A 12,376-nucleotide genomic window follows, 5' to 3' on the forward strand; every position below is an offset into this window, starting at 1 on the left:
CATTTTTTTCAGGGTAGGAGTAGCTTGGAAGACTTAGCTTTCTCGATGCATTGTATCCATTTTTCGATTTGGCAATGTTGATGTCGTGTACCTTTTAGAAAGCATTGTACTTGTAACCATCAGGATTTATAATGGAGTGTTGCTTGGTATTTTGATCATGGATCTTCATGCTCAGGTATTATTATATGTATATACACAAAAAAATTCAATAAAAAATCTTCCTTGTGGTGCGCCGAACTCGGGACTTGGTGTATGGAAGTCGAGTGCCGGATTCGGGACATCACGGAAGCTGTCCGTCCCTGGATTTGGGGCGTGGCAGAAGATGGTATTAGAGCATAAGATTTGGGATCAGTTACAAGCAAAGTCAGCAGATAGAAAACATAGAAGAACTTAAACTAGGTCTCCCACCGTCGTTGATCGAGAACCTAGATGTTATTAGTACCCCTGCTTTGTATGAATCTAGAGACATAAATCTAAGATTCCCAGTTTGAGAACCTAGTTAAAGCAGGATTCCCTAGTTAAGAACATAGAGATTATACTTAGCACCCAGGCATGAGGGCGATAGCCGCGAGCAATACCCTCACTGGTTTGATTGATGATTATATTGTATGTGGTGATGTGTATGTTTGGGTTCCATGTTATGAGTTTGATAGTGTGCTTGGAATTAAAAATTTTGAGGATGAAATCTTTATTAGGAGGGTAGATTGTAAGACCCCATCCATTCCGTACCATTTTCTATGCATATGTGCATGATGATCGACGCCCTTAGCTAGACCTAGATTGACCGTTCATAGTGCACACCCGACTGACTGGAACCTCAAAACCTCGAAACCTATTTCATATCGACCGACTCGTCACTGCGATCGCGTAGGTACCACCCGTGCGTATGTACGATACTCCGTTAGTGCGATACGCTGTGAAGAATCATTAGTGTATCATGTGCGCAAGGCACCATGTACTCCATTCCACACATGTGCACAACACATGCACATGCCACACATAGGTGAGAGAATCTCTACCCATCTGTGTGATGTCACACACCCATACCTCCCCTCTCTCATTTACTCCCCAAAGTCAACTTCTCTCCATTCCATACCCTATGTATGACATCATCATACCATGCCATCCCATGCTCCTTTAATCCACCATTAATTACAAATCATGAATTAATTGTCATAATCCTAGTCTAAGCTAACCAAGATCGCATTAATTGAATCTAACCACATTTTAACAATTTCTCTACAAATAGTCCTTCATCCCTTAGCATTTCACCATTTTTCTACAGAGAGAGAGAGAGAGAGTGATCTTGGTGAGCCATCAACTCCATTAATCCCATCCCTTCCATCCATCTCAACCATCCATTTAGTACATTAAGGTGAGTACACCCACCCTACTCATTCTTATTTTGTTTTTGTTGTGTTTATGTATGGTGGAGATGATGTTAATGATAATGATGTGATTAATGGTGTGGATGTAAAGGAGAATACATGCAAAAAGATGGTTAATAGTGGTGATAATATTATGATAATGATGTGATTAATGGTGTAGACGTATAAGAGAAAATATACAAAACTTAAATTGTCATAGGCTTCATGTGGGACCCAGCAATAGTGGGCCCCACAAGAATTTTGTATGCCATCCAAACCGTCAAAGTGTGGCTCATTGAGCTGGCCACACACGCACACCCATGCACACACGTGCACATATCTATTTTTTTTTAAAAAAGAGAGAGAAGGAAGAGAGGACGCTGTTGCCAGCGTCTAGAGGACTGCTGGAGTAAGCAGTGCCCCAGCTTGCTTAAGGGAAGGGGCTGTGGGCCCACAATGCTCCCCCTCCTTGACGTATATGTTTGATACACGCCGTCCATCCAATTTTCCAGCTCATTTTAGGCGTTGAGCCAAAAATGAAGCTAATTCGAATTTTTGGCGGGCCACATTGTAGAAAACAGTGGTATTACTGATATTAGGGCCCACTGTGATGTTTGTATACGCCGAAATATATCGAATATTGGGCTCATTGGACCTGTCACAAGCCACAAAACCCAACAGATGGACTAGATCGTGCTTATGTGGGCCCCACCTATGAAAAACCTTAAGAAAACAAAAAAATAATAAAAAATGCAAACAACATTAAACGTTGTTGTTGTCAGCATCCAAATGACGCTGTAGCAAGCAGCGTCCTGCTGCTAGACGCTGGAGGGACAGTGGGTCCCACCACAGGCCCCACCTTGATGCATGTCGAGCATCTACACCGTGCATTTGATGGGTCCCCTTTAAAAGTGGGTCACCCCCAAAATTCAGTTGTACATGGAATTCAGGTGGCGCACACCATAAAAAAATATATATAAATAAATAAAATTAAAATTAAAAAAAGGAAGTTGGATTAATCTGATCGTGAGGTATTGTTCTATCCAAACCATCCATCCATTTGGTGAGCTTGTCTCAAGGCTTGAGAAGAAAAATAAGATAGATCTAACTATCAAGTGGGCCACACTACAAAAGCAGCAAGGATTGAATATTTACCATTGGAACCCTTTTTGGGTCAGAAGTTTTGGACCAATATGAAATTTGGCTTTCCCCTTAATTCAGGTCTTTGTGACCTTATGAACAGATTTGATGGAAAATAAACATTAAGGTGGGCCCTGTAAATTGTTTAACGGTGAAATCATTATCTCCACTACTAATTGTGGTGAGGTCCAAATAATCTTTAGATATGATTCATTTTAATGCTCTCAAATGATCTCTAAAAATAAATGAACTGTGTATATATAATAAATATATCACTTTGGGACCCATGTAACTTTGATCTCCTTGAACCTTTCATACAACTCGAAGCTCGAGTATATAGAATTACTTGCTGCGGTCCACCTGAAATTTGGATGCATCTGAAACTTGGCCTGACCCCTTAACCAAAGTGGGACACACATAATGGATGGGCTGGATTTGTGAACCACGCTTTGGTGGCCCAACAAATGATTATGAATGTTTAATGGAGGGTAACCCTCTCAATTTTTGAGTATGGTGTGGCCCACATGTGCCACATATTGACTTGATTTTAAGCCCCAGGCCCACCATGGATTGGTGGCCCATTAATTACGCAAATTGGATTGACATGTGAATGGTCCGGATCTTTGTTAAAATTTCTATATATTGATGGTGTACAATCATGTGACCATGTAATGCGTGGACAACCTACAATTGATATAACTATGATGAATGCATAACCCCATGAGCTCCACCGCATAGAACCCATGTGAATTCCATTAATGTGTGGGCCCAAGAATGTTAAGGTCCATTTTGAGTGAATGTCATGTGGGCCCATCAGTAGTAGCCTTATTTGGGCCAACTATTGGCCCTCTTCGGCAAGAGTTTGTGATCCCCATGTGTTAAATGTATGCTATTTTGAATCATGTGAAATTGTGTTGTGTGTATAGCCCTTCACCACTTGGTATGTGATATAGGTTATATTATGTTGTTGCCTAAGATTGCCTAATTTTATAATGAGTGCACAACCCTTCACCAGTTGAAACTTTGGTTACAGTGCGGCCCTAAGTAGTAGTATCGTATAACATGTGTTTAAACCCATAAACGTGTTCAATTATAACAAATATGTAGACTTTAGTGGTGTGAGGATGTGATATACATGTTTGGCCCCTTAATCATGTGGGCATGTGACGTATATATGGCCACCTAATCATATGCAATTGTGGAGTATATGTAGTCGCTAACCGTATGATCCCGAAATTCACACAAGGCCAACCAACTACATGAAATCAGGTGGCATTAGTGACCACCCAATGACATGACCATGCGCTTATGGGCATAGCCATAGTCACCTAAACCATGAACAATCGAGTGGTACGGGCAGATTTTCTTAGTCATGAGAATCATGATTTGGGTTGAATTATACAACTTGATAATGGAGTGGCCCTCAATTCGGTGTCATGCGACATAAATACAACCCTTACATTATCCTCATAGGTGAGGCAGATGCGGGACCACTAGACTATATCTGATGTGATGGAAGCTAGTTCTTGGCCTCTTGATCATTTAACATCGAATCTGAGTTATTCTCCATATGAAGTATTGAGCGATTACAGTTTAAGAGTTAGTGTAACAGGGAACAGTGGGTATGCAAGGTCGATTGCTGGTGTCTGGTGCATAGGTGTCGACCACGATGTTTCCCATGATATACAGTTGGTGGAAGTCCACCACAGGGCGGGTATGCGAGGTCGATTACTAGTGTTTGGTGCATGGGTGTTGACCATGGTGCTTCCCGAGATATACAGTTATGATATGGCATGATAATATGATGATGATGATATAATTACGGATGTGTGTAATACGGTTATGGCTGTGGTATAGGAGAAATGAAAATATGACTTGGTGATGCTGGTAGTATTAACTCGGAGTATTACTATGATGCATATGCATTGCATTGGCATTGGCATCATACCTTATGTGCTACAGGCCTTTCACCATACATGATTTCCTTGTGGCATATTTGTCTTGCTTGCATGTAGGACACACTGCACACACATGTGTACTCACTAGGCTTTTTGCCTAAGCTTCCTATTTCCCATTTTTTTCAGGGCAGGAGTAGCTTGGAAGACTTAGCTTTCTTAATGCATTGTATCTATTTTTCGATTTGGCAATGTTGACGTCATGTACCTTTTGGAAAGCATTGTACTTGTAACCATCAGGATTTATAATGGAGAGTGTTTCTTGATATTTTGATAATGGATCTTCATGCTCAGGTATTATTATATGTATATACAACAAAAAAAATTCAATAAAAAATCTTCCTTGTGGTGCGCCGAACTCGGGACTTGGTGTATGGAAGTCGAGTGCCGGATTCGGGGCATCACGGAGCTATCCATCCCTGGATTTGAGGCATGACAGGTTGAATTTGACAAGCTCAGAAATGGGTCCGCTATCGACAAGCCAAGTAAATATTGGCAAACTACTTGCCAGGCGGATAATGAAGTCTCTTCCACTCACTTGGTTGTATGCGATGGGGGGAAAATCTGGTGTGAAGTGTAGTAGACCCCGGTGATATCCAAGAGATGTACGATACTGATATTGTGATGCACCGTCACTGTTGCACACTTGGATGGGCGCACGTGGGTGGATGCTAATGTGGACGGGGTCTAAGAGCTTGGGCGAGCTACTAGTGGTTGGTAGGCTATTGTGCTGGTAGGCTATTGTGCATATAGTGGGGTGGAACCTTGTCCCACATTAGAAGCGTTGTGGTGGTTATACGTGGAGCAAGAGTTGCGTACTCAGCATTTGACTCATTCATTCATTTATTCATTATCCAATCCGGCTGGTGGTGCGCAACCAAATCATTATGTGTACCTTTGCAATGGCTAGGATTTTGGTTGGGCGCGCGACTAACCTGAGATCAGGACTTTACCACATTGAGTCTAGCTATCCAAATCTAGGTGTGGGACTGGTTTGGATAGAAGTCCCTTGTGATGAACCCCACAGCTTGCGATACCACGTACTATCATCCGAATTACACACTCCACCTTTGTCATTTCTTTTGCATTGCATACTGCATTGCATCCTCTGCATTTGACATATTGTGATGCCCCGTCACTTTTGTCACATGTGGGCGGGCACACGTGGGAGAAGGCTGATGTGGGTGGGGCCTAGCGGGCCTGGGCGAGCTACCAGTGGTTAGCAGGCTACTGTGCACACATTGATGGCAGAACTTTGTCCTACATATTCATGAACTCGTCAGGATTTTCATATTGCATTGCATCCTCAGTGTATAACATTTGGCTTACTATGTCTCCACATTGCATAACCGATCTACATTACTTCCTCAGTATATGACATTGGCTTATTATGTCTTTGCATATCATAGCCTGGATAAGGCTGATGGTGTTTATGGACTTGCCAGTATTTTCACTTACTTTGATATTTATATGCTTGGCACGTGCATTTCACACACACACACACCACCCTTTAAGCTTCTTGTAAGCTTATGCACAATCGTTACATGTAGGTGACATTAGGTCGCAGCAGCATTGAGACAGGAGCGTGTGCTAGAGCTTTAGAGTTTTTGTTTCATGTGTATTTCCCTTTCAGCATTGTACTTGAATGATTTTATTAGTGGATATGTGGTGATGATGTTTCTGTGACTTGGTTATGCTCCCTTGCAAAAAAAAAAATCGTATTGAAAATCCTCCTTGTAGGATCCCAGGATCAAAATTTGGCATATGCATGTCGGGAGCCGATGATGGGATACTACGGAGACTGTCAGGGCCGGATTCGGTAATCGAGAATTTTGTGAGTCTGGTTTCCGAGTTTGGGGCATGGCATATAGGGTATATGATACCCACATTCAATAGCTTAAGAACCTCGGCCTTAACCACTTCCTTCATGTTTGGATTTAATTTATGTTGTGGTTACCAGGAGGTCTTTGCATTATCTTTAGATATATGTGGTGAGTACAAATTAAAGGGTTAATTCCCTTGAGGTCCGCAATCGACCATCCAAGGGCTCCTTTGTGCTCAAGGAGAGTAGAAATAAGCACACTCTCTTGTTCTTGCTCAAGGTGAGAAGAAATCACCACTGGGTATGTCTCATCTTGACCTAAATAGACATATTTCAAATAAGAGGGCAAAGGTTTTAAGTCAAACTTCGGTGCCTTGAGGTTTGACGGTAAAAGTAATATATCTATTTGGGGTAATTTTTCAAATTGTGGCCTCCACCAATTAACTTCAAGTACCGACATAGTATCAAGCATGACACCCGTCTCCCTAATCATATCATCATCTAAATCATGGGAGTGGGTCAAGCACATCTCTAGAAGGTCAGAGGATAAGGTCATCAGAGTTCTATCTTCCACGAAAGAATCAGTCAAGTTAACATCATGGGCATCATCATCAGCCTCTGCTTGTTTACTCGTATTGCAAAAGATATTGAGCTCCAATGTTATTTTCCCAAAAGACAAATTCATGACTCCATTCCTACAATTGATGATTACATTTGATGTAGCAAGGAATAGGTGACCAAGGATGACAGGAATTTGAGTGCTCATATCCACGATGGGTTGAATATTTAGGACAATAAAATTTACTGGATAATAGAATTTATCAACCTAGATAAACACATCCTCAATTATCCCTCTGGGCACACGAATTAAGCGATCAGCCAGTTGTAATGTGGTCCGGGTGGGTTTTAATTCACCTAGACCCAGTTGTTCGTAGACCGAGTATGGGATCAGATTTACGCTCACTCCTACGTCAAGAAGTGCATGCTCAATCCAGTAATTCCCAATTACACAGGCGATGGTTGGGTTACCAGGATTTTTGTACTTCTGTGGCACATCTTGCTTTAGGATGGCACTCACTTTTTCTATTAAAAAGATTTTCTTTTGAATGTTTTGCCATCTTTTGGTCATACATAAATCTTTTAGAAATTTGGCAATGAAGGTATCTATTTTACGGCATCCAGTAAAGGAATGTTGACCTTCACTTAAGCACCTTTAGAATATCCTGAGAGTTAGAGAGAGATTTTAGTGATATCAATTGTTGGGGAAATGGAGCAATCAATTTACTTTGAAGTTCGGGTTTTACCTCATGTGGAGCCTTGCTAGGTCTATCAGTGTCATCTACATCTGAGTCCTTAGGCTTCTCAGCCCTTATCAGAATAGATTTGTCAATTATCTTCCCACTCCTAAGAGTGGTAATAGACTTAGCTTGTTCCATTGGATTTAAAGAGCTTGGTTCACTAACTCCGTATTGCAGTTTAGGATTGGGGATAGGTTAGGCTAGAAGCATCCCTTTCTCCACAATCGTAACATGTGAGTCTATCTTTTGTATAGCCTTTGTGAGTTCTTGTAAGGCTTGAAGAGTACTTCACTGGATGAGCTCTTGAGGATTTTGAACCAATTCCTCTTGAGGTTTTCATTGATTTAACAATTGATTAGGGATTCCTTGAGGTGTAACAGATTGTCCATTCCTCCAACTGAAATTCGGATGATTTCTCTAGCTAGAGTTGTATGTGTTCGAAGTGAGTCCCTTGAAAGGCCTTTGGTAGTTGTTTACGGTATTTGATTACTCATTCAATATTTCTTGAAACGCAAGTATCGTTGGGCAATTTTCAGTTGTATGAATGTTACAAGCACAAATACCTGTAGACAACTTCCTTATCTTTATCCTTCCCAAGTTCCATGGCCTCGAGTTTCCTTGTAAGACTGGCCACTTTAGCATTGATATCATCTTCCTCTTTTAAAAAATATATTCCACCTCTCTCCTTTGATTAAGTAGGCTTAGACGTGATGCTTGTTCTTGGGGAGATGTCCCATGATTATGCGGTTTCAGCAAGTTTATCAAAGTAATCCCACACTTCATTAACATCTTTGTTTAGGAATTCCCCATTAGACATTGTCTCGACAAATTAGCGCATGGAAGATGTCAGTCCTTCATGGAAGAAATTTGTTATGTGCCACATTTCAAAACCGTGTTGTGGGCATAAATTAACAAGATCCTTGAACAACTCCCAACATTGAAAGAATATTTCATCTTCCCTTTGGGCGAAGTTCATGATCGACCTTCTAATGGTGTTTGTTTTATGATATGGGAAGAATTTCTTTTTGAATTCCCTTGTCATGTCATTCCATCTGCTAATAGATCATGGACGTAGTGAATGTAACCATGTCTTAGCCTTTTCTTTCAGGGAGAAAGGGAAGAGTTTCAGCCGGATTATGTCCTCAGACATGTTAGGAAAGTATAAAGTGGCTACGATCTCATCAAACTCTTTCAAGTGTAAATATAAATTTTCAGATTTAAGCCCAAGGAACTTTGGAAGGAGTTGAATCACTCTTCACTTGATGTTTATGTTTCCTATATTTTCTAAAAAAATCATATAAGAAGGAGTGCTCACCCCCATTGATTGTAAATAGTCTCATAAAGTACGAGGCAAGGGTGCTCGATGCACCTCATTCTCATCCTGGATTTCCTCCACCTTAGGTTAGGGTGGATTTGGAGGTTGATTGGCCAGTTGATTTGCAGTCGTAACTTTGGTTAACTCTATGGATCTCAACTGGCGTCTAATCCTGTGTTGGATAGATAACCCCTCAACCAATCCTCCTTCACTCAAGAGACATCGAGTATTGTCACGGACCCACTTGGGCATGAAACACTCTCAGCCCTTAATTTCAGAATTTAACCTAAACCTAAAAAGAAAAAGGAAAATAGAAATCTAGAAATAGAAAGAGAGAGAATTAGAAAAAAGCTACCAAATTAAAAGTTTCTATATTAGGATCCTGCAAAAGAAAAAGGAAAGTGAATTAGTTTCTAAAAAGAGAAATAGAAAGTTTCTAAAAATAAAAAGATAAGTGAGTGTCTAAAAAAGAAAATGGAAAGTGAATTTAGTTTTTAAAAACAGATTAAGAAAGTTTCTTAAAAAAATAGTTTCTAAAAACAAATTAGGAAAGTTTTTATCATAAAATTAGAAAGTAAAATAGTTTCTAAAAATAGAAAAGGAAAGTTTCTAAACCTACGAATAGAAAGCTAAGTTAATTTCTAAAATAATTCAGGAAAAACCCTAAGCTAAAAATAGAAAGTAAAAAAACCATAATCTTAAACTAATTCTAAAACTAGTTAATCTCAGAAAAACGTAACCATTAGTCCTCGGCAATGGCCCCAAAAACTTGTTCACAACCCCAAGTGTAGGGTCGTGATGCAGTAATAATCTCGATGAGACCAAGGTCGAATCCACATGGACTAATCTTGTGTGTATTCTGAAAGCAACTAGAATTAGAACTAAAAAAAGATATGAATTTAAATCTAGAATTAAAGGGAGTAATAGTGAAGTGTGTAATTAGAAACTTAAGAATTCAAAGGTGGGAATTAGGGTTTCCAAGGATCCACTTGTAGCAATTAGGGTGATTCCTTACTTGATTCAAATAACACAATTGGAATTAGAGTCCTATCCTATCTAAATAGAGGATATAACAATTAAGATCAAATTTAAACTTCCTTTGACCTAATTCTCAAAAGAGGAGAATTATGATAATTAGCAGGGATTCCATCGCCAAACCATGCCCATGAGACGATGATAAACAACAAGATTTACCAATCCCATAATCTTAAAATAAGAAAAGAAGATACTCAAAGCTATTACAGATATACTGTAATTTAAGTTACAATAAATCATTAAAAACAGAAAGTATTCCTTAAATATCAAACTAGAATCAAAGTAAGTTCAACATAAACATGAATGAAAGCAATAAAAACATCCCATCACGCTACAAGCTCTTAACCCTAGCTAAGATGTTTAGCCAACCATAGACATGATTGGACCAAAGTCTCTTAAGAAAAACATGAAAACAACTAAGGAAGAAGAAGAAAAACTCTTGGCGACGACTTCTCCACCCTTTTGCTCCACTCCTTAAACCCTAGAAGATGCCTAAGAACATCATAGAGAGTCATATTTATAGTTGTGGAACTCCAACTTTCGCACCTAATTGAAAAACTCTAGAAACCGCCTCAAATTTATGCAGTTTGCTAAAATAGACTTCACTTTGCACAGTTTTCCAAAATAGACTTCACTCTGCGCAATTTCACAGAATGACCCAGAGTTTCAGAATATAATTTTTTAAAACAATTTCAGGATTCATTTTCTTCACTTCAAATCTTTGATTCTCTTCATTCCTCACTTGGTTTTCTTAGATCTTTAGCACGTGAATTCTTCAATCTTAATCTCCTAAGATCCATCCCTTACCTTGGTGATTCTTAAGCATCAAATCCATGCTTTTAGCACCATTTTCAATCCAAGCTCTTAAATTCACCTTGCAACACAAACATGAGTAAAATAGAACATTAAGCATTATCATGTACATAAAACCAAGATATAAATAGAGGATAATATGTAATAGTTGACTCTCAACACTAACCCATCTTCACATTGAGAACTTTGGAAGAGTTACAATTCACCTTCTTTAGGTACTACCTTTCCTACACTTCTCCATTCTTTTTGTTGTCTCATTTATTTTGAATGCTTACATCTTTTACATTGAGGACAATGTAGATTTTAGATTGGGAGGTGTGGATTAGGTAAAATAATTAGTATTTTCTTAGTCTTTGAGCCAAAATTTTGAGTAATTTTCAATCTCTCAAATTAAAAAACTAGTTGAAAGGCGATAGTTTGTGCACTTAAGAATGCTTTAAGTATGATACACCACCAAAAAAATGATCAAAGGCTACGGACTATGCTGGTTTTTAGCTACGGATATAGACCATAGCTATATTGCTACGGTTTAAATCCGTAGCTAAAACTGCCCAAACCGTAGCTAAAAGGTAATCCCTCCACACATTTATACAACCCTACGAGGCTCATTAAAATGTATGTGCTTCATCTAATATGCCTATTCATTTTGAAAGAGAATGATAGGGCAAGAGCCCAAAAAAGGAAGTAGATCGAACGCTCAAGTGGACCACACTGCAGGAAATAGTGGAGATTAATACCTACCATTGATTGATGGTGTGGTTCAATTGGACTTTCGATTTGCCTAGATTTTAGGGTCATTCCCTATAAAAAAAATTACAAAATTAATGGATGGAGTGGATATATCAAATGCATCACGATGGACCCCACAAAGCCCTTGACAAGACCGTCCGTCCAAAAGCCGTCAAACGTGTGTACGTGGAGGGGCTATAAAGGATAGTGCAATATCTACGGTCCAGAGGGCTTTTACCTATGATCTAAAACCGTAGCAAGACCGTAACAGGTAAAAATGTGAAAACCGTACTGCCTCTTCCTTTCCCCCTCTTACGAAACGATTCATTTCCCTCCACTCCTTGGAAAAAAAACCCCATTCCCGAGCTTGAAAGTTTCTCTATCCTCGATTTTGTTTGGTTTTGTGGTTGCCATTGTCCATCCATTTTCCTCTAAAATGCTGGATCTGGTGCGGCATCTGCACTGAGAAGTGAAGCATCTCTCTCTCTCTCTCTCTATCTGTATCTTTGTAGCAGATCTCAAAAAGTAATTTTCACTCTCTTTTGTTATTTTATCTTTTTGAGCCCTAATTTCTTTGATCTTTGTTTGTGATGATTTGAGGAGAGGATTTCATTCTGTTTTGGGAAATCTAACATGAGTTTTGTTTATTTTCTTACGATTTTGCTTCTTGCTTGGGAGTTCTGAGCCTATTTATTGGAGGTTCTTTTTAAATCAGTAGATTTGGGTGTGTTGTTTATATTTTTTGCTTAGGTTTCACATTTTCTGCTTTTAGAGGAGGTTTCTATGGATATTTCACATTTCTAGTGGTGGTTTCTATGGAGTATTTAGGCTTCTCCCTTTTTTTTTTTTAACTAAGAAACTAGATCAGGCAAATAACATGGGTCTTTAAAAAACTCGAAGAA

Source organism: Magnolia sinica, chromosome 4 (assembly GCF_029962835.1).
Source record: "Magnolia sinica isolate HGM2019 chromosome 4, MsV1, whole genome shotgun sequence".
NCBI lineage: Eukaryota > Viridiplantae > Streptophyta > Magnoliopsida > Magnoliales > Magnoliaceae > Magnolia > Magnolia sinica.